The 24,483-nt window shown below is 40.4% G+C and overlaps 1 protein-coding gene across 1 annotated transcript in view; it reads left to right on the top strand.

The window, feature by feature from the left end:
* LOC121583069 (phospholipid phosphatase-related protein type 1) overlaps positions 1-24,483 on the top strand; it is a 53,301-nt gene that overhangs the window by 14,041 nt on the left and 14,777 nt on the right. The gene's annotated exons all lie outside the window — the stretch shown is intronic.

Raw genomic sequence — 24,483 nt, forward strand, 5'->3', positions numbered from 1 at the left:
CTCTGTTTAGGGCCAGATAGCAATTTAGTCGGCTTTGAGATTTAGTTTCGTTTTTCCAATGTTGTAAATACGAGTCCTTTGATTGGTTCATTTGCATTCTTTCTTTTGAAGCAGTGCTGGTGTCAGCTTGTCTGGTTCGGTCCAACACCAGCTGACTGAGAGTGCTTGTTTCTGGGCTCCGCTCTTGGGTTTGAAGTTGTTTAAATTGGAGACTTCAATTTGGACTACACTTGTCACAAGAGCTGAGCAGTAAGTAAACTCTCTCAACTAGAAATTATGTTAGTTAAATAGAGGCTATATACTTGATCTGTATATTTATACACTGAGTGTACAAAACATTAAGAACACCAAATATTTTGCGTTGCACCTGTCTGAATGTTGTGCTTCAGTAGGGTTGTGTTGTCCTGTCTGAATGTTGTGCTTCAGTAGGGTTGTCCTGTCTGAATGCTGTGCTACAGTAGGGTTGTGTTGTCCTGTCTGAATGTTGTGCTTCAGTAGGGTTGTGTTGTCCTGTCTGAATGTTGTTCTACAGTAGGGTTGTGTTGTCCTGTCTGAATGTTGTGCTGTCCTGTCTGAATGTTGTGCTACAGTAGGGTTGTGTTGTCCTGTCTGAATGTCGTGCTACAGTAGTTCTCAGCCACCCGAGCCACAGCCTGTTCACCCGGCTACCATCTAGAAGGCGGAGACAGTATAGGTGCATCAAAGCTGGGACCGAGAGACTGAAAAACAGATTCTATCTCCAGGCCATCAGACTGTTAAACAGTCACCACTAGCCGGCCTCTGCCCAGTACCCTGTCCTGAACATTAGTCACTGTTACTAACCAGCTACCACCTGTTACTCTACCCTGCCTGTAATGTACATAGTCATTGAACACTGGTCACTTTAATTATGGAACACCCCCTCTTCTGCCCTCAGAACAGCCTCAATTCGTCAGGGCGTGGACTAAAAGGCGTCGAAAGCTTTCCACAGGGATGCTGGCCCATGTTGACTCCAATGCTTCCACAGGGATGCTGGCCCATGTTGACTCCAATGCTTCCACAGGGATGCTGGCCCATGTTGACTCCAATGCTTCCACAGGGATGCTGGCCCATGTTGACTCCAATGCTTCCACAGGGATGCTGGCCCATGTTGACTCCAATGCTTCCCGTACTTGTGTCAAGTTGGCTGGATGTCCGTTGGGTGGTGGACCATTCTTGATACACACAGGAAACTATATAGCGTGAAAAACCCAGCAGCGTTGCAGGTCTTGACACAAACCGGAGCGCCTGGCAAATAATACCATACCCAGTTCAAAGGCACTTAAATATTTTGTCTTGCCCATTCACCCTCTGAATCACATGTTCTCATCTCTCCCTCTCGCGCTCTCTCAAGCTTTCTGCTCTCTCTCTCTCTCTCTCGCGAGCTCTGTCTCTCTCTCTCGCGAGCTCTGTCTCTCTCTCTCGCGAGCTCTGTCTCTCTCTCTCTCGCGAGCTCTGTCTCTCTCTCTCGCGAGCTCTGTCTCTCTCTCTCTCTCGCGAGCTCTGTCTCTCTCTCTCTCTCTCTCTCTCTCTCTCTCTCTCTCTCTCTCTCGAGCTCTGCTCTCTCTCTCTCTCTCTCGCGAGCTCTGTCTCTCTCTCTCTCGCGAGCTCTGTCTCTCTCTCTCTCGCGAGCTCTGTCTCTCTCTCTCTCGCGAGCTCTGTCTCTCTCTCTCGCGAGCTCTGTCACTCTCTCTCTCTCTCGCGAGCTCTGTCACTCTCTCTCTCTCTCGAGCTCTGTCTCTCTCTCTCTCTCTCGCAAGCTCTGTCTCTCTCTCTCTCTCTCGCTAGCTCTGTCTCTCTCTCACGAGCTCTGTCTCTCTCTCGCGCTCTGTCTGTCTCGTTCTTTCTCGCTCTGTCTCGCTCTGTCTTTCTCGCTCTCTCTCGCGCTCGAGCTCCTGAGAGAAACCGGAGTGCCTGCCATCTGTGTGATTTAAATGTTTTGGGGTCACTTGTTTTTAGATGGTTGTTAAATTTGATGGCTCTTTTTATCTATTTGAATAAGGAGGGGGTATTGGCCCAATTCTGCTCTACATGCGTTATTTTGAGTTTTTCTTTGCACTTGCAATATAGTCTTGCAAAACTCTGCATGCAGTATTTCAATTGGATGTTTGTCCCATTTGGTAAATTCATTATTAGAGAGCGGACCCCATACTTCGCTGCCATATAGAGCAATTGGTTCTACAACTGATTGAAACATTTTTAGCCAGATTCTAATTGGAATTTCAATTTTAATGTTCCTTTTAATGGCATAGAACGCTCTTCTTGCTTTGTCTCTCAGCTCGTTCAAAGCCATGTGAAAGATACCAAGCTACAATTTAAGGGGCTTTATTGGCATGGGAAACATATGTTTACATTACCAAAGCAAGTGAAATAGATAATAAACTAAAGTGAAATAAACAATCAGAAATGAACAGTAAACATTACACTCAGAAGTTCCAAAAGAATAAAGACATTTTAAATGTCATATTATGGCTATATACAGTGTTGTAATGATGTGCAAATAGTTAAAGTACAAATGTATTTACAATGGTGTTTGTTCTTCACTGGTTGCCCTTTTCTTGTGGCAACAGGTCACAAATCTTGCTGCTGTGATGGCACACTGTGGTATTTCACCCAATAGATATGGGAGTTGATCAAAATGTGATTTGTTTTCGAACACTCCAGCCTGAGTGGAGTGTCTTGACTGTCAGGAGTCGTGGGTAGTATATCTCTGCTGGGGCCATGGGACTCTGCTGCTGTGTCTGATTGGTTAGCTGCTCCCAGTAATACCCGGAGGCTGTGATATGGAGGCAGTGTTTTTCTGTTTATTCATTATCGGTGCGAACACACTCACACACACCCTGTTTCACGCAGCCTTACCTCTGCTCCTCGACACCCTTTGGTCTAAAGTAGTGGATTATGTAGGGAATAGGGTGCCATTTGGGACGTAGGAGTGTGAATATTGGGTGAATACAGATAGACATTGTATTTATCAAACCAACTAAGTGCCTCATCACATCTCCTGCTGTGAGTACTGTAGCCTCATCACATCTCCTGCTGTGAGTACTGTAGCCTCATCACATCTCCTGCTGTGAGTACTGTAGCCTCATCACATCTCCTGCTGTGAGTACTGTAGCCTCATCACATCTCCTGCTGTGAGTACTGTAGCCTCATCACATCTCCTGCTGTGAGTACTGTAGCCTCATCACATCTCCTGCTGTGAGTACTGTAGCCTCATCACATCTCCTGCTGTGAGTACTGTAGCCTCATCACATCTCCTGCTGTGAGTACTGCAGCCTCATCACATCTCCTGCTGTGAGTACTGTAGCCTCATCACATCTCCTGCTGTGAGTACTGCAGCCTCATCACATCTCCTGCTGTGAGTACTGTAGCCTCATCACATCTCCTGCTGTGAGTACTAAAGCCTCATCACATCTCCTGCTGTGAGTACTGCAGCCTCATCACATCTCCTGCTGTGAGTACTGTAGCCTCATCACATCTCCTGCTGTGAGTACTGTAGCCTCATCACATCTCCTGCTGTGAGTACTGTAGCCTCATCACATCTCCTGCTGTGAGTACTGTAGCCTCATCACATCTCCTGCTGTGAGTACTGCAGCCTCATCACATCTCCTGCTGTGAGTACTGTAGCCTCATCACATCTCCTGCTGTGAGTACTGCATCCTCATCACATCTCCTGCTGTGAGTACTGTAGCCTGGGTACTGCTACTGTACTGGATGTATGATGAGTGGTGTGTGGGGGGGGCATCTTGAATAATACACACGTATGTGTGTGACTACTTGGCAAGGTTGCTTCTCACAGAGTTAAACACACATGGGGCCATGAATATCTGCAGTCTGTTGTATCAAGAGAGGAACAGACATTCTACATGACATTGACATTAGGGAATAAAGAAGTGCACTGGGGGGATAGGGTGCCATTTGGGATGCATCCTATTGGTGGTGAATTTAAGGCGTTGTGTGTGTGTGTGTGTTGGCTCACTATTACATTACATTTTTAGTCATTTAGCAGATGCTCTTATCCAGAGCGACTTACAGGAGCAATTAGGGTTAAGCGCCTTGCTCAAGGGCACATCGACAGATTTTTTCACCTAGTCGGCTCGGGGATTAGAACCAGCGACCTTTCGGTTACTGGCACAACGCTCTTAACCACTAAGCTACCTGCTGCCCCACTATGAGACTGTAACTGTTTCCATCTAACAGGGCCCATCAGCACCCACATGTGAACTTCATAGGAGCATGTCAAATTGGATATCAAATGAAAGCTAAGAGTCTATATTGTTGAGAAATGAAGGTGTATATATATACATAGGAATAAGTAATGGCTTTGATTTCTGGTCAAACAGATGGAAAAGGGTTCTTGGACAACATCTAACAGAAAGTCTAAAAAGGTAGAAATATATCAAAACACAATAATGTTGAAGACCCCTGCCAACTAAAATCAACACATATTTAGTTTTGGAGAAATTAGTTTAAGATACATTGCCTTGTGCCTTGTGATTCCGCTGCCAAAAACCCATAATAGATCCTTAGTGATGTGGACATGAGGAACTTGAATCTCTCGACCTGCTCCACTACAGCCCCGTCGGTGTGGATGGGGGCGTGCATTACATTTTGTCTGATGGGAGATTTGAAAAGTCATAGTCAATCGATCAATAATACACTGCTCAAAAAAATAAAGGGAACACTTAAACAACACAATGTAACTCCAAGTCAATCACACTTCTGTGAAATCAAACTGTCCACGTAGGAAGCAACATTGATTGACAATAAATGTCACATGCTGTTGTGCAAATGGGATAGACAACAGGTGGAAATTATAGGCAATTAGCAAGACACCCCCCAATAAAGGACTGGTTTTGCAGGTGGTGACCACAGACCACTTCTCAGTTCCTATGCTTCCTGGCTGATGTTTTGGTCACTTTTGAATGCTGGCGGTGCTTTCACTCTAGTGGTAGCATGAGAAGGAGTCTACAACCCACACAAGTGGCTCAGGTAGTGCAGCTCATCCAGGATGGCACATCAATGCGAGCTGTGGCAAGAAGGTTTGCTGTGTCTGTCAGTGTAGTGTCCAGAGCATGGAGGCGCTACCAGGAGACAGGCCAATACATCAGGAGACATGGAGGAGGCCGTAGGAGGGCAACAACCCAGCAGCAGGACCGCTACCTCCGCCTTTGTGCAAGGAGGAGCAGGAGGAGCACTGCCAGAGCCCTGCAAAATGACCTCCAGCAGGCCACAAATGTGCATGTGTCTGCTCAAACGGTCAGAAACAGACTCCATGAGGGTGGTATGAGGGCACGACGTCCACAGGTCGGGGTTGTGCTTACAGCCCAACACCGTGCAGGACGTTTGGCATTTGCCAGAGAACACCAAGATTGGCAAATTCGCCACTGGCGCCCTGTGCTCTTCACAGATGAAAGCAGGTTCACACTGAGCACATGTGACAGACGTGACAGAGTCTGGAGACGCCGTGGAGAACGTTCTGCTGCCTGCAACATCCTCCAGCATGACTGGTTTGGCGGTGAGTCAGTCATGGTGTGGGGTGGCATTTCTTTGGGGGGCCGCACAGCCCTCCATGTGCTCGCCAGAGGTAGCCTGACTGCCATTAGGTACCGAGATGAGCTCCTCAGACCCCTTGTGAGACCATATGCTGGTGCGGTTGGCCCTGGGTTCCTCCTAATGCAAGACAATGCTAGACCTCATGTGGCTGGAGTGTGTCAGCGGTTCCTGCAAGAGGAAGACATTGATGCTATGGACTGGCCTGCCCGTTCCCCAGACCTGAATCCAATTGAGCACATCTGGGACATCATGTCTCGCTCCATCCACCAATGCCACGTTGCACCAAACACTGTCCAGGAGTTGGCGGATGCTTTAGTCCATGTCTGGGAGGAGATCCCTCAGGAGACCATCCGCCACCTCATCAGGAGCATGCCCAGGCGTTGTAGGGAGGTCATACAGGTACGTGGAGGCCACACACACTACTGAGCCTCATTTTGACTTTTTTTTAAGGACATTCCATCAAAGTTGGATCAGCCTGTAGTGTGGTTTTCCACTTTAATTTTGAGTGTGACTCCAAATCCAGACCTCCATGGGTTGATAAATTTGATTTCCATTGATAATTTTTGTGTGATTTTATTGTCAGCACATTCAACTATGTAAAGAAAAAAGTATTTAATAAGATTATTTCATTCATTCAGATCTAGGATGTGTTATTTTAGTGTTCCCTTTATTTTTTTGAGCAGTGTATAATAATACTCTTAGCAAAAATGTTTATCTTTAATTTACAATCTGTAGAAACTATGAGAAAGGTTCAGAACTTTTGTGAAACAGCACAGTGGAAAAATATATGTAATCAAAACTGGATGGTCTTCAGAGATAGATGGGATGGGTTGAGTGGAGTTGGAGGGTGGGACTAAAAACAACAAGATAACTCATATAAAATATAATGTCCGTAAAATGTATACAGCGCCTTCAGAAAGTATTCAGCCCCTTGACTTTTTCCACATTTTGTTTTGTTACAGCCTTATTCCAAAATTGATTAAATAGTTTTTTTCCCTCGTCAATCTACACACAATACCCCATATAACAAAGCAAAAACTGTTTTTTAGGAATGTTTGCTAATTTATTTAAAAAAAAATAAAGAACTGAAATATTACATTTACATAAGTATTCAGACCCTTTACTCAGTACTTTGTTGAAGCACCTTTGACAGCGATTACAGCCTCGAGTCTTCTTGGGTATGACGCTACAAGCTTGGCACACCTGTATTTGGGGAGTTTCTCCCATTCTTCTCTGCAGATCCTCTCAAGCTCTGTCAGGTTGGATGGGGAGCGCCGCTGCACAGCTATTTTCAGGTCTCTCCAGAGATGTTCAATCGGGTTCAAGTCCAGGCTCTGGCTGGGCCACTCAAGGACATTCAGAGACTTGTCCCGAAGCCACTCCTGCATTGTCTTGGCTGTGTGCTTAGGGTCATTGTCCTGTTGGAAGGTGAACCTTCGCCCCAGTCTGAGGTCCTGAGCGCTCTGGAGCAGGTTTTCATCTAGGATCTCTCACTACTTTGCTCCGTTCGTCTTTGCCTCGATCCTGACTAGTCTCCCAGTCCCTGCCACTGAAAAACATCCCCACAGCATGATGCTGCCACCACCATGCTTCACTGTAGGGATGGTGCCAGGTTTCCTCCAGACGTGGGGCTTGGCATTCAGGTCAAAGAGTTCAATCTTGGTTTCATCAGACCAGAGAATTCTGTTTCTCATGGTCTGAGAGTCTTTAGGTGCCTTTTGGCAAACTCCAAGCGGGCTGTCATGTGCCTTTTACTGAGGAGTGGCTTCCGTCTGGCCACTGTGGTGGAAATTCTAAAGAAGAGACTGTAGGTTCTTCCAACAACAACTTTATTATACGATTTGCAAAAATGGAGAAATCAACAATCGACTCAAATAGTTCAGAGTTGAAAGCCCAACGGACAGAGTTGTCTCCTTTTTATAGAAAGTACATCCTCTTATCTGTGTGACAGTTAGCAGATGTGCAGAAACAGGGCCAAACAGAGTTGTAAAAAGTAATTTAGCTCATCTGTGCAGATCAAGATAGCTGATATCTCTGGAGCTCTGTCAAAGGGACCATCGGGTTATTGGTCTCCTCCCTGACCAAGGCCCTTCTCCCCCGATTGCTCAGTTTGGCCGGGCGGCCAGCTTTAGGAAGAGTCTTGGTGGTTCCAAACTTCTTCCATTTAAGAATGATGGAGGCCACTGTGTTCTTGGGGACCTTCAATGCTGTAAACATATTTTGGTACCTTTCCTCAGATCTGTGCCTCAGCACAATCCTGTCTCGGAGCTCTACGGACAATTCCTTCGACCTCATGGCAAGGTTTTTGCTCTGACATTCACTGTCAACTGTGGGACCTTATATAGACAGGTGTGTTTCTTTCCAAATCATGTCCAATCAATTGAATTTACCACAGGTGGACTCCAATCAAGTTGTAGAAACATCTCAAGGATGATCAATGGAAACAGGATGCACCTGAGCTCAATTTCGAGTCTCATAGCTAAGGGTCTGAATACCTATGTAAATAAGGTATTTCTAAAGACCTGTTTTCACTTTATAGTTATGGGGTGTTGTGTGTAGATTTACAGTGGGGGGGGAAAGTATTTAGTCAGCCACCAATTGGTCAAGTTCTCCCACTTAAAAAGATGAGAGAGGCCTGTAAGTTTCATCATGGGTACACGTCAACTATGACAGACAAATTGAGAAAAAAAAATCCAGAAAATCACATTGTAGGATTTTTTATGAATTTATTTGCAAATTATGGTGGAAAATAAGTATTTGGTCACCTACAAACAAGTACGATTTCTGGCTCTCACAGACCTGTAACTTCTTCTTTAAGAGGCTCCTCTGTCCTCCACTCGTTACCTGTATTAATGGCACCTGTTTGAACTTGTTATCAGTATAAAAGACACCTGTCCACAACCTCAAACAGTCACACTCCAAACTCCACTATGGCCAAGACCAAAGAGCTGTCAAAGGACACAAGAAACAAAATTGTAGACCTGCACCAGGCTGGAAAGATTGAATCTGCAATAGGTAAGCAGCTTGGTTTGAAGAAATCAACAGTGGGAGCAATTATTAGGAAATGGAAGACATACAAGACCACTGATAATCTCCCTCGATCTGGGGCTCCACGCAAGATCTCACCCCGTGGGGTCAAAATGATCACAAGAACGGTGAGCAAAAATCCCAGAACCACACGGGGGGACCTAGTGAATGACTTGAGAGAGCTGGGACCAAAGTAACAAAGCCTACCATCAGTAACACACTACGCCGCCAGGGACTCAAATCCTGCAGTGCCAGACGTGTCCCCCTGCTTAAGCCAGTACAGGTCCAGGCCCGTCTGAAGTTTGCTAGAGTGCATTTGGATGATCCAGAAGAGGATTGGGAGAATGTCATATGGTCAGATGAAACCAAAATATAACATTTTGGTAAAAACTCAACTCGTCGTGTTTGGAGGACAAAGAATGCTGAGTTGCATCCAAAGAACACCATACCTACTGTGAAGCATGGGGGTGGAAACATCATGCTTTGGGGCTGTTTTTCTGCAAAGGGACCAGGACGACTGATACGTGTAAAGGAAAGAATGAATGGGGCCATGTATCGTGAGATTTTGAGTGAAACCCTCCTTCCATCAGCAAGGGCATTGAAGATAAAGTGGTCCTCTGTAGCTCAGCTGGTAGAGCACGGTGCTTATAACACCAAGGTAGTGGGTTCGATCCCCGGGACCACCCATACACACACAAAAAAAAATTATGCACGCATGACTGTAAGTCACTTTGGATAAAAGCGTCTGCTAAATTGCATATTATTAAATTATTATAAAATGTGTCTGGGTCTTTCAGCATGACAATGATCCCAAACACACTGCCCGGGCAACGAAGGAGTGGCTTCGTAAGAAGCATTTCAAGGTCCTGGAGTGGCTTAGCCAGTCTCCAGATCTCAACCCCATAGAACATCTTTGGAGGGAGTTGAAAGTCTGTGTTGCCCAGAGACAGCCCCAAAACATCACTGCTCTAGAGGAGATCTGCATGGAGGAATGGGCCAAAATACCAGCAACAGTGTGTGAAAACCTTGTGAAGACTTACAGAAAACGTTTGACCTGTGTCATTGCCAACAAAGGGTATATAACAAAGTATTGAGAAACTTTTGTTATTGACCAAATACTTATTTTCCACCATAATTTGCAAATAAATTCATTAAAAATCCTACAATGTGATTTTCTGGAATTTTTTTTCTCAATTTGTCTGTCATAGTTGACGTGTACCTATGATGACAATTACAGGCCTCTCTCATCTTTTTAAGTGGGAGAACTTGCACAATTGGTGGCTGACTAAATACTTTTTTTCCCCACTGTATATTTACATTTACATTTATATTTACGTCATTTAGCAGACGCTCTTATCCAGAGCGACTTACAGTTAGTGAATACAATATATATATATATATATATATATATATATATTTTATACTGGCCCCCCCGTGGGAAACGAACCCACAACCCTGGCGTTGCAAACGCAATGCTCTATCAACTGAGCTACATCCCCTGCCGGCCATTCCCTCCCCTACCCTGGACGACGCTGGGCCAATTGTGCGCCGCCCCATGGTTCTCCCGGTCGTGGCCGGCTGCGACAGGGCCTGGATTCGAACCAGGATCTCTAGTGGCATAAGGCTCTAGTGGCATAAGGCTGTAATGTAACACAAAATGTGGAAAAAGTCAAGGGGTGTGAATGCTTTCCAAAGGCGCTGTAAGAGGAGATCACCGTGATTAAACGGTCACGTGGAATTTTACTGCGGTCATGACTCATGACTGCCGGTGTGGCGGTAATACGGTCACCGCAACAGCCCCATGCGTGCTCAGCCCTCCGTTTCTAGTAGTCCACGATCAGCTCCTTTGTCTTGCCTACGTTGAGAGCGAGCTTGTTGTCTCTGACCTCCCTATAGGCTGTCTAATCAGGCCTGCCAACGTCATGTCGTCAGCAAACTTAATGATGGCGTTGGAGTCATGGGTGAACAGGGAGTACAGGAGGGGACTAAGCACACACCCCTGTGGGGCTCTGTGTTGAGGGTTAGCGTGGCAGATGTACCCTGGGGTCGGCCCGTCAAGAAGTCCAGGATCCAGTTGCAGTGGGAGTTGTTCAGTCCCAGGGTCCTTAGCTTAGTGTTGAGCCTAGTTCTGGTGAGTCAATTTTCCTTTTATTTGAAGTTTTATTTTATTCCCATGAAGCTGCTAATTTTATTTCTCATTTTATAACCCGTATCCAGGTTAGATAGATAGATGGTACCCATATCCAGGTTAGATATATAGATAGATGGTACCCGTATCCAGGTTAGATAGATAGATGGTACCCGTATCCAGGTTAGATAGATAGATGGTACCCATATCCAGGTTAGATAGATAGATAGATGGTACCCGTATCCAGGTTAGATAGATAGATAGATAGATAGATGGTACCCGTATCCAGGTTAGATAGATAGATAGATAGATGGTACCCGTATCCAGGTTAGATAGATAGATAGATAGATAGATAGATAGATAGATAGATGGTACCCGTATCCAGGTTAGACAGATAGATAGATAGATGGTACCCGTATCCAGGTTAGATAGATAGATAGATAGATAGATAGATAGATAGATGGTACCCATATCCAGGTTAGATAGATAGATAGATGGTACCCGTATCCAGGTTAGATAGATAGATAGATAGATAGATAGATAGATAGATAGATGGTACCCGTATCCAGGTTAGATAGATAGATAGATGGTACCCGTATCCAGGTTAGATAGATAGATAGATGGTACCCGTATCCAGGTTAGATAGATAGATGGTACCCGTATCCAGGTTAGATAGATAGATGGTACCCGTATCCAGGTTAGATAGATAGATGGTACCCGTATCCAGGTTAGATAGATAGATGGTACCCGTATCCAGGTTAGATAGATAGATGGTACCCGTATCCAGGTTAGATAGATAGATAGATGGTACCCGTATCCAGGTTAGATAGATAGATAGATAGATGGTACCCGTATCCAGGTTAGATAGATAGATAGATGGTACCCGTATCCAGGTTAGATAGATAGATGGTACCCATATCCAGGTTAGATAGATAGATGGTACCCGTATCCAGGTTAGATAGATAGATAGATAGATAGATAGATGGTACCCGTATCCAGGTTAGATAGATAGATAGATGGTACCCGTATCCAGGTTAGATAGATAGATAGATGGTACCCTTATCCAGGTTAGATAGATAGATAGATAGATAGATAGATAGATGGTACCCGTATCCAGGTTAGATATATAGATAGATGGTACCCGTATCCAGGTTAGATAGATAGATAGATGGTACCCGTATTCAGGTTAGATAAAGCACACTTCTATTGTTAGGATATGTCATTTCTTTAAAGACGTTGCTGCTAGTGGTATTGCTGTAAGATGTGATATATAAAAAGTTTTATACTTTCTTTTAAAACAGCCTAGTTTTGCATTGTAAATAACGATTTCTTATTTATTTGTTATGGCAACTTGTTTTAAATCCTTCACTATTTCAGCAGGTCTCTCTACTCGATAGGTTTAGTGTTCCCCACACTATTTTAAATCCTTCACTATTTCAGCAGGGCTCTCTACTCGTTAGGTTTAGTGTTCCCCACACTGTTTTAAATCGTTCACTATTTCAGCAGTTCTCTCTACTCATTAAAATAGTGTGGGGAACACTAAACCTAAATCCTTCACTATTTCAGCAGGTCTCTCTACTCGTTAGGTTTAGTGTTCCCCACACTATTTTAAATCCTTCACTATTTCAGCAGGTCTCTCTACTCGTTAGGTTTAGTGTTCCCCACACTATTTTAAATCCTTCACTATTTCAGCAGGTCTCTCTACTTGTTAGGTTTAGTGTTCCCCACACTATTTTAAATCCTTCACTATTTCAGCAGGTCTCTCTACTCATTAAAATAGTGTGGGGAACACTAAACCTTCACTATTTCAGCAGGTCTCTCTACTCGTTAGGGTTTAGTGTTCCCCACACTATTTTAAATCCTTCACTATTTCAGCAGGTTCTCTACTCGTTAGGTTTAGTGTTCCCCACACTATTTTAAATCCTTCACTATTTCAGCAGGTCTCTCTACTCGTTAGGTTTAGTGTTCCCCACACTATTTTAAATCCTTCACTATTTCAGCAGGTCTCTCTACTCATTAAAATAGTGTGGGGAACACTAAACCTTCACTATTTCAGCAGGTCTCTCTACTTGTTAGGTTTAGTGTTCCCCACACTATTTTAAATCCTTCACTATTTCAGCAGGTCTCTCTACTCGTTAGGTTTAGTGTTCCCCACACTATTTTAAATCCTTCACTATTTCAGCAGGTCTCTCTACTCGTTAGGTTTAGTGTTCCCCACACTATTTTAAATCCTTCACTATTTCAGCAGGTCTCTCTACTCATTAAAATAGTGTGGGGAACACTAAACCTTCACTATTTCAGCAGGTCTCTCTACTCGTTAGGTTTAGTGTTCCCCACACTATTTTAAAATCCTTCACTATTTCAGCAGGTCTCTCTACTCGTTAGGTTTAGTGTTCCCCACACTATTTTAAAATCCTTCACTATTTCAGCAGGTCTCTCTACTCGTTAGGTTTAGTGTTCCCCACACTATTTTAAAATCTTTCACTATTTCAACAGGTCTCTCTATTCGTTGGGTTTAGTGTTCCCCACACTATTTTAAATCGTTCACTATTTCAGCAGGTCTCTCTTCTCGTTATGTTTAGTGTTCCCCACACTGTTTTAAATTGTTTACTATTTCAGCAGTTCTCTCTACTCGTTAGGTTTAGTGTTCCCCACACTGTTTTAAATCCTTCACTATTTCAGCAGGACTCTCTACTCGTTAGGTTTAGTGTTCCCCACACTGTTTTAAATTGTTTACTTTTTCAGCAGTTCTCTCTACTCGTTAGGTTTAGTGTTCCCCACACTATTTTAAATCCTTCACTATTTCAGCAGGTCTCTCTACTCGTTAGGTTTAGTGTTCCCCACACTATTTTAAATCCTTCACTATTTCAGCAGGTCTCTCTACTCGTTAGGTTTAGTGTTCCCCACACTATTTTAAATCCTTCACTATTTCAGCAGGTCTCTCTACTCATTAAAATAGTGTGGGGAACACTAAACCTTCACTATTTCAGCAGGTCTCTCTACTCGTTAGGTTTAGTGTTCCCCACACTATTTTAAATCCTTCACTATTTCAGCAGGTCTCTCTACTCGTTAGGTTTAGTGTTCCCCACACTATTTTAAATCCTTCACTATTTCAGCAGGTCTCTCTACTCGTTAGGTTTAGTGTTCCCCACACTATTTAAAAATCCTTCACTATTTCAGCAGGTCTCTCTACTCGTTAAAATAATGTGGGGAACACTAAACCTAAATCTTTCACTATTTCAACAGGTCTCTCTATTCGTTAGGTTTAGTGTTCCCCACACTATTTTAAATCGTTCACTATTTCAGCAGGTCTCTCTTCTCGTTATGTTTAGTGTTCCCCACACTGTTTTAAATTGTTTACTATTTCAGCAGTTCTCTCTACTCGTTAGGTTTAGTGTTCCCCACACTGTTTTAAATCCTTCACTATTTCAGCAGGACTCTCTACTCGTTAGGTTTAGTGTTCCCCACACTGTTTTAAATCCTTCACTATTTCAGCAGGTCTCTCTACTCGTTAGGTTTAGTGTTCCCCACACTTTTTTAAATCCTTCACTATTTCAGCAGGTCTCTCTACTCGTTAGGTTTAGTGTTCCCCACACTGTTTTAAATCCTTCACTATTTCAGCAGGTCTCTCTACTCATTAGGTTTAGTGTTCCCCACACTATTTTAAATGCTTCACAATTTCAGCAGGGCTCTCTACTCGTTAGGTTTAGTGTTCCTCACACTATTTTAAATCCTTCACTATTTCAGCAAGGCTCTCTACTCGTTAGGTTTAGTGTTCCTCACACTATTTTATATCCTTCACTATTTCAGCAATGCTCTCTACTTGTTAGGTTTAGTGTTCCCCACACTATTTTAAATCCTTCACTATTTCAGCAGGTCTCTCTACTCGTTAGGTTCAGTGTTCCCCACTACAAGCACATCAATTGTGGATATCTTTGCGTGGGGATTAACAGTTACCTTTTTCTATTAAGTGACCAGGGTGGGTTTTCTTTTTCATACCAGACTTCAGAGTATTGTTTTTTATTTTTATTAATTTTTTACTCTTTTTGGAAAACATTTTAATGGGTCAGTTGTTATTGTAATCTGGCATCTATCCTTCTCCCATCTGACTTTACATGGCTAGGCCTAATATCATGAGAGGGACAGCTGGTTGCTCGGTCACTTTTGCTAGCTGGAAAGTTAAATCTTTAAATCACGCAGTGAAACGTAAAAGGGTTCTTTAAATCACCTTAAAGTAGATATCAGGAGACACATCTCCACCTTTCGACCACTCTCGCTTAAAATGAGGATCGGTCAATCATATCATTCCAATTTTCATTCTAAAACTAGCGGAACAGCCATTTTAATTAGTTAGAACATACCATTCGCAGTATCAAGTGTAGAGGCAGACTCAGCAGGCCGTTTCATTATTGTAATAGGAATACTAAGTGGTGATATGAATTGTGTCACCCAATCTGGATCGTTGCTCTCCTAGGGTATCATCTCCATCAAGACAGTATTCGCAAATCATCTGTTTCTTAAGAGATATGGCATATCTGACGCTTGGTGTTTCCGCAATCCCACAGCTAAGGAGTATTCTTTTTTTCTCGTCAGTTCATAAGACCTTCTCACGTGTAGACTACTTTTTCCTAGTCAATATATTTCCTCCACTTATCACAGAGTGTGATTACCAAGCTATAGTCATTTCGGATCATTCTCCCCTTACTATGAAACTACTTATACCAAATACACAGCCTAATTATCGCCCTTGGAGGTTTAGCTCACTACTGCTATCAGAAGAAACCTTTGTTGCTTTTATATCATCTCAAATGGAGCTATTACTCGAGCTTAATCAAACTCCTGGAATGTCTCCTACAACAGTATGGGAATCAATGAAGGCTTAACTAAGGGTCCAAATTATTTCATACAGCGCAAGATTAAGGAAGTGCAATATTCAATGCCTAGGGGAACTTACAAATAACATCTTGGATTTTGATATGGCATATTCACACTCTTCATCCGCAGATTTACTAAAACAATGTTTGACACTTCAGACAGAGTTTGATCTTCTTTCAACTCGACAAGCTGAAAATCTAATTAGTAAATCTCGACACCAGAATTATGAACATGGAGAGAAATCAGGGAAAAGCACACAGGCTGCATCAGACGTCTTTATAATATACTTTATAACCGCTCTTTATCTGACACTCCAGAGATATTATCACTTGATGCTGATCGGGTGGAGTGGGATGATCTTTTTTATACTCTCAAACTATATGGTTTTGGTTCCAATTTTATATCCAGGATCAAAGTCCTTTACTCCTCCCCTGTGGCTGCAGTGCGCACAAATAACAACCTTTCGTCCTGTCTCCTACTTCAACGTGGGACAAGACAGGGTTGTCCTCTGTCCCCTCAGCTGTTTGCCATCGCAATCGAGCCTTTAGCCGTAGCAATACGTAATAACACCACTATCAAAGGTATTCAAAGAGGGGGCTTAGAGCATAAAGTCTCACTCTATGCAGATGATATGCTATTATATATGTCTGACCCTTGACCTGGTCTTCCAGAGATCCAGGATGTACTAAAGACATTTGGTAAAATATCTGGGTATAAAGTTAATCTACAAAAAGGTGAATTGATGCCTTTTAATCCTTCTCCCATGCAAACTTATTTTAGTCATGTGCCCTTCAGAGTAACTACATAGAAATTGAAATATTTGAGTTACACACGATTTCAAAGATCTCTATAAAGCCAATTTCCCTCCCTTGACACTCCACCTGAAACAGGATCTTGAACGCTGGGATTTACTTTCTCTATCTTTGGGTGGAAGAATTAACACTGTTAAAATGAATGCATTACCTACGTTTTATACTTATTTCAATGTATTCCTAACTTTCTGACAATCATTTTTTTTTTATCTCCATAGATAAACTGATATCTGCTTTTATCTGGAACAAGAAAAACCCTTTGATACGTAAAAGTGCATTGCGGAGACCTCAACCGCAGGGTGGTCGAGCACTTCCGAACTTTCAATATTATTACTGGGCAGCTAATATAAGAATCATTCTATGGATGACAGAAATCCCTGATGTTACAGCCCTGCAATGGTTGACCTTGGAGATGTCATCCTGTGGCCCCACCTCCATAGCTGCCTTAGAGGGGTTGGGTTAAATGCGGAAGACGCATTTCATTTGAATGCATTCAGTTGTTCAACTGACTAGGTATCCCCCTTTCCTCTGCTCAAAACTTGCATTAGCTGAGCCTGTTTCCATATACACTAAAAACCCTATTGTGAAACATTCTCTAAAAATCTGGAAACAGTTCAGGCGATCGTTTGGTCTCAGTAAAATTTCAACTTCTGCCCTGTTATTAAAGAACCATACATTCTCTCCATCATTATTAGACCGGGCGTTTCATATCTGGTCTGGAAAAGGGATCTCCTCACTGAATGACTAGTACATTGATATGGATTTTGCATCTTTTGAACAGTTAGTACAAAAGTTCAATACTCCTAGATCCCATTTCTTTAGATACAAAACTACGCAATTGTCAGTATCTTCATACTCTAGTCACTTCCCATCACGCCCACCTACCTATTCGGTCTTATGTAGCAAATTTTGAAATGGTGTTTTTTACATTGGATATAAGTAGAGACTCAGAGCTAGAAAATGGTGTATCATACACTACAGGAACAATGGGAAAGTAGTTCTGCTTTGAAAGTTGATAAACTTGTAATCCCACTTTTGAGGAAATGGCCCTTGAATGTTTTGGTACACCTACTGGAGAGCTCTTCTTTGTTTACACCCATTCAGCATCGTTCACATCCTCTAAAGCCTTAACCCCACCCATCTCCGGTTCACACTGACCGTGGCGTGTGCAGAAAGTCGCCCATCACAACTTTTTCCAACTGATCTGTCGATAGCGCCTGCTAAATTCAGGGCATCAATGTTGTTGCAAAAAAGTAGCAAAACTTTTGTAGTTCTCGATGGCTAACTTTATATCTTTCAAAAAAGGCGCGGTAGAAAGGACAATCAACACATACTGAACAGCTCACGTTATAGACAGAAACATGCTACATGGCAGACCAATCCAAACTCATCTCCCGGCTTGTCCAGCCAATCCATTATCTCAGCCAATCATGGCTAGCGGGAAGGTTCCTGTCTCCTAGACTCGTAATTAATTTAAAATGTTTTCGTATTTTTACAGACGGCATACAAGTTTAAGGCACATGAACGTTCACATGTTCCAGAAGACATTTCTGCCAAAAAAAACGCATTTTGATTTTAAAAAAAAGTTTACGTTCAAATGGCTTCTGTGATGTAGTGACTCGCGACATACGCCTTGTTTCCTGAAACTAGTCACATACAGTTAAAATGTGCCATATGCTATAGATATAATCTGATGTGAGACATTTTCTGAAGGGCCCTTAGAAGTTGTATTGGGATATGCATTTTAGGTTACCTGTGTTTTTCTTTGTAATGCAGTAACTCCCAAAAGGCTATGGGTGGTGTTAGCAGAGGATAAATCCCAGAGGTAGTGTGGGTATTTGATTAGTCTAATATTATAGTGTGGGTATTTGATTAGTCTAATATTATAGTGTGGGTATTTGATTAGTCACATATTATAGCGTGGGTATTTGATTAGTCACATTATAGCGTGGGTATTTGATTAGTCACATATTATAGCGTGGGTATTTGATTAGTCACATATTATAGTGTGGGTATTTGGGTAGTCTAATATTATAGTGTGGGTATTTGATTAGTCACATATTATAGCGTGGGTATTTGATTAGTCTAATATTATAGTGTGGGTATTTGATTAGTCTAATATTATAGTGTGGGTATTTGATTAGTCTAATATTATAGTGTGGGTATTTGATTAGTCACATATAGCGTGGGTATTTGATTAGTCACATATTATAGTGTGGGTATTTGGGTAGTCTAATATTATAGTGTGGGTATTTGATTAGTCTAATATTATAGTGTGGGTATTTGGTTAGTCTAATATTATAGTGTGGGTATTTGGTTAGTCTAATATTATAGTGTGGGTATTTGATTAGTCTAATATTATAGTGTGGGTATTTGATTAGTCTAATATTATAGTGTGGGTATTTGATTAGTCACATATTATAGCGTGGGTATTTGATTAGTCTAATATTATAGTGTGGGTATTTGATTAGTCACATATTATAGCGTGGGTATTTGATTAGTCTAATATTATAGTGTGGGTATTTGATTAGTCTAATATTATAGTGTGGGTATTTGATTAGTCTAATATTATAGTGTGGGTATTTGATTAGTCTAATATTATAGTGTGGGTATTTGGTTAGTCTAATATTATAGTGTGGGTATTTGATTAGTCTAATATTATAGTGTGGGTATTTGATTAGTCACATATTATAGTGTGGGTATTTGATTAGTCTAATATTATAGTGTGGGTATTTGATTAGTCACATATTATAGTGTGGGTATTTGATTAGTCTAATATTATAGTGTGGGTATTTGATTAGTCTAATATTATAGTGTGGGTATTTGATTAGTCACATATTATAGTGTGGGTATTTGATTAGTCTAATATTATAGTGTGGGTATTTGATTAGTCACATATTATAGTGTGGGTATTTGATTAGTCTAATATTATAGTGTGGGTATTTGATTAGTCTAATATTATAGTGTGGGTATTTGATTAGTCTAATATTATAGTGTGGGTATTTGATTAGTCTAATATTATAGTATGGGTATTTGATTAGTCTAATATTATAGTGTGGGTATTTGATTAGTCACATATTATAGTGTGGGTATTTGATTAGTCTAATATTATAGTGTGGGTATTTGATTAGTCACATATTATAGTGTGGGTATTTGATTAGTCTAATATTATAGTGTGGGTATTTGATTAGTCTAATATTATAGTGTGGGTATTTGATTAGTTTAATATTATAGTGTGGGTATTTGATTAGTCTAATATTATAGTGTGGGTATTTGATTAGTCACATATTATAGTGTGGGTATTTGATTAGTCTAATATTATAGTGTGGGTATTTGATTAGTCTAATATTATAGTGTGGGTATTTGATTAGTCTAATATTATAGTGTGGGTATTTGATTAGTCACATATTATAGTGTGGGTATTTGATTAGTCACATATTATAGTGTGGGTATTTGATTAGTCTAATATTATAGTGTGGGTATTTGATTAGTCTAATATTATAGTGTGGGTATTTGATTAGTCTAATATTATAGGTTGAGTATTTGGGTAGTCTAATATTATAGTGTGGGTATTTGATTAGTCTAATATTATAGTGTGGGTATTTGATTAGTCTAATATTATAGTGTGGGTATTTGATTAGTCTAATATTATAGTGTGGGTATTTGATTAGTCTAATATTATAGTATGGGTATTTGATTAGTCTAATATTATAGTGTGGGTATTTGATTAGTCTAATATTATAGGTTGGGTATTTGGGTAGTCACATATTATAGTGTGGGTATTTGATTAGTCACATATTATAGTGTGGGTATTTGATTAGTCTAATATTATAGTGTGGGTATTTGATTAGTATAATACTATAGTGTGGGTATTTGATTAGTCTAATATTATAGTCTGGGTATTTGATTATTCTAATATTATAGTGTGGGTATTTGATTAGTCCAATATTATAGTGTGGCTTTTTGATTAGTCTAATATTATAGCGTGGCTTTTTGATTAGTCTAATATTATAGTGTGGGTATTTGATTAGTCTAATATTATAGTGTGGGTATTTGATTAGTCTAATATTATAGTGTGGGTATTTGATTAGTCTAATATTATAGCGTGGGTATTTGATTAGTCTAATATTATATAGTGTGGGTATTTGATTAGTCTAATATTATAGTGTGGCTTTTTGATTAGTCTAATATTATAGTGTGGGTATTTGATTACACTAATATTATAGTGTGGGTATTTGATTAGTCTAATATTATAGTGTGGGTACTGATTAGTCTAATATTATAGCGTGGGTATTTGATTAGTCTAATATTATAGTGTGGGTATTTGATTAGTCTAATATTATAGTGTGGGTATTTGATTAGTCACATATTATAGTGTGGGTATTTGATTAGTCTAATATTATAGTGTGGGTATTTGATTAGTCTAATATTATAGTGTGGGTATTTGATTAGTCTAATATTATAGTGTGGGTATTTGATTAGTCTAATATTATAGTGTGGGTATTTGATTAGTCACATATTATAGTGTGGGTATTTGATTAGTCTAATATTATAGTGTGGGTATTTGATTAGTCTAATATTATAGTGTGGGTATTTGATTAGTCTAATATTATAGTGTGGGTATTTGATTAGTCTAATATTATAGTATGGGTATTTGATTAGTCTAATATTATAGTGTGGGTATTTGATTAGTCTAATATTATAGGTTGGGTATTTGGGTAGTCTAATATTATAGTGTGGGTATTTGATTAGTCACATATTATAGTGTGGGTATTTGATTAGTCTAATATTATAGTGTGGGTATTTGATTAGTATAATATTATAGTGTGGGTATTTGATTAGTCTAATATTATAGTCTGGGTATTTGATTATTCTAATATTATAGTGTGGGTATTTGATTAGTCCAATATTATAGCGTGGCTTTTTGATTAGTCTAATATTATAGTGTGTGTATTTGATTAGTCTAATATTATAGTGTGGGTATTTGATTAGTCTAATATTATAGTGTGGGTATTTGATTAGTCTAATATTATAGTCTGGGTATTTGATTATTCTAATATTATAGTGTGGGTATTTGATTAGTCCAATATTATAGCGTGGCTTTTTGATTAGTCTAATATTATAGTGTGGGTATTTGATTAGTCTAATATTATAGTGTGGGTATTTGATTAGTCTAATATTATAGTGTCGGTATTTGATTAGTCTAATATTATAGCGTGGGTATTTGATTAGTCTAATATTATATAGTGTGGGTATTTGATTAGTCTAATATTATAGTGTGGCTTTTTGATTAGTCTAATATTATAGTGTGGGTATTTGATTAGACTAATATTATAGTGTGGGTATTTGATTAGTCTAATATTATAGTGTGGGTACTGATTAGTCTAATATTATAGCGTGGGTATTTGATTAGTCTAATATTATAGTGTGGGTATTTGATTAGTCTAATATTATAGTGTGGGTATTTGATTAGTCTAATATTATAGCGTGGGTATTTGATTAGTCACATATTATAGTGTGGGTATTTGATTAGTCACATATTATAGTGTGGGTATTTGATTAGTCTAATATTATAGCGTGGGTATTGATTAGTCTAATATTATAGCGTGGGTATTGATTAGTCTAATATTATAGCGTGGGTATTGATTAGTCTAATACTATAGTGTGGGTATTGATTAGTCTAATATTATAGTGTGGCTTTTTGATTAGTCTAATATTATAGTGTGGGTATTTGATTAGACTAATATTATAGTGTGGGTATTTGATTAGTCTAATATTATAGTGTGGGTACTGATTAGTCTAATATTATAGCGTGGGTATTTGATTAGTCTAATATTATAGTGTGGGTATTTGATTAGTCTAATATTATAGTGTGGGTATTTGATTAGTCTAATATTATAGCGTGGGTATTTGATTAGTCTAATATTATAGTGTGGGTATTTGATTAGTCTAATATTATAGCGTGGGTATTTGATTAGTCACATATTATAGTGTGGGTATTTGATTAGTCACATATTATAGTGTGGGTATTTGATTAGTCTAATATTATAGCGTGGGTATTGATTAGTCTAATATTATAGCGTGGGTATTGATTAGTCTAATATTATAGCGTGGGTATTGATTAGTCTAATACTATAGTGTGGGTATTGATTAGTCTAATATTATAGTGTGGGTATTGATTAGTCTAATACTATAGCGTGGGTATTGATTAGTCTAATATTATAGCGTGGGTATGGATTAGTCTAATACTATAGTGTGGGTATTGATTAGTCTAATACTATAGTGTGGGTATTGATTAGTCTAATACTATCAGCATAATGACACCAGTAGCACAACCTGTCATTCTGTTAACTAAATTTGCATGTGCACTGTTCTTCAAGTAAATGTTCTTTTGTAAAATATTCAGTGGAAATTGTTAAATGTAGTCCTTGTGCATAATTGAATTCAACAGTAGTGCACTATATAGGAAATAGGGTGCCATTTGGGACACTGACCCTGTGTCAGAGGGAAAGACCAGATGTTAGGGAAGTTATACATGAGAGAGAGGAAAGGATGCTAGGAGAAAAGAGGGAGGAGGAGGAGAGAGGAAAGGATGCTAGGAGAAAAGAGGGAGGAGGAGGAGGAGAGAGGAAAGCAGATGTATGTGCACCATTAGTAAACTGTAGAGAGGCTGCCTGCTAGAGGTAAACTGTAGAGAGGCTGCCTGCTAGAGGTAAACTGTAGAGAGAGGCTGCCTGCTAGAGGTAAACTGTGAGGGCTGCCTGCTAGAGAAACTGTAGAGAGGCTGCCTGCTAGAATAAACTGTAGGGGCTGTAGAGAGGCTGCCTGCTAGAGGTAAACTGTAGAGAGAGGCTGCCTGCTAGAAGTAAACTGTAGAGAGGCTGCCTGCTAGAGGTAAACTGTAGAGAGAGGCTGCCTGCTAGAGGTAAACTGTAGAGAGAGGCTGCCTGCTAGAAGTAAACTGTAGAGAGGCTGCCTGCTAGAGGTAAACTGTAGAGAGAGGCTGCCTGCTAGAAGTAAACTGTAGAGAGGCTGCCTGCTGGAGGTAAACTGTAGAGAGAGGCTGCCTGCTTCAACCGAACGCTGCTTGCACCCGCCCACCCGACTAGAATCACTACTCTCGACAGGTCTGACCTAGAGTATGTGGACAACTACAAATACCTAGGTGTCTGGTTAGACTGTAAACTCTCCTTCCAGACTCACATTAAGCATCTCCAATCAAAAGTTAGATCTAGAATCGGCTTCCTATTTCGCAACAAAGCCTCCTTCACTCATGCTGCTAAACATGCCCTCGTAAAACTGACTATCCTACCGATCCTTGACTTCGGCGATGTCATTTACAAAATAGCCTCCAACACTCTACTCAGCAAATTGGATGTAGTCTATCACAGTGCCATCCGTTTTGTCACCAAAGCCCCATTTACTACCCACCATTGTGAGTATTATTAGATAGAGAACATATTCGTCGCCAAACCCACTGGCTCCAGGTCATCTACAAATCTCTGCCGCCTTATCTTAGCTCACTGGTCACCATAGCAACACCCACCTGTAGTCTGCGTTCCAGCAGGTATATCTCACTGGTCATCCCCAAAGCCAACACCTCCTTTGGCTGCCATTCCTTCCAGTTCTCTGCTGCCAATGACTGGAACGAACTGCAAAAATCTCTGAAGCTGGAGACTCTTATCTCCCTCACTAACTTTAAGCATCAGTTGTCAGAGCACCTTACCGATCACTGCACCTGTACACAGCCCATCTGAAATTAGCCCACCCAACTACCTCATCCCTATATTGTTATTTATTTTGCTAATTTGCACCCCAGTATCTCTATTTGCACATCATCTTTTGCACATCTAGCATTCCAGTGTTAATACGAAATTGTAACTATTTTGCACTATGGCCTATTTATTGCCTTACCTCCATAACTTGCTACATTTGCACACACTGTATATAGATTTTCTGCTGTATTTTTAACTTTATGTTTTGTTTTACCCCATATGTAACTCTGTGTTGTTGTTTTTATCGCACTGCTTTGCTTTATCTTGGCCAGGTCGCAGTTGTAAATGAGAA

This window comes from Coregonus clupeaformis, unplaced genomic scaffold, assembly GCF_020615455.1.
Source record: "Coregonus clupeaformis isolate EN_2021a unplaced genomic scaffold, ASM2061545v1 scaf0517, whole genome shotgun sequence".
Classification (NCBI taxonomy): domain Eukaryota; kingdom Metazoa; phylum Chordata; class Actinopteri; order Salmoniformes; family Salmonidae; genus Coregonus; species Coregonus clupeaformis.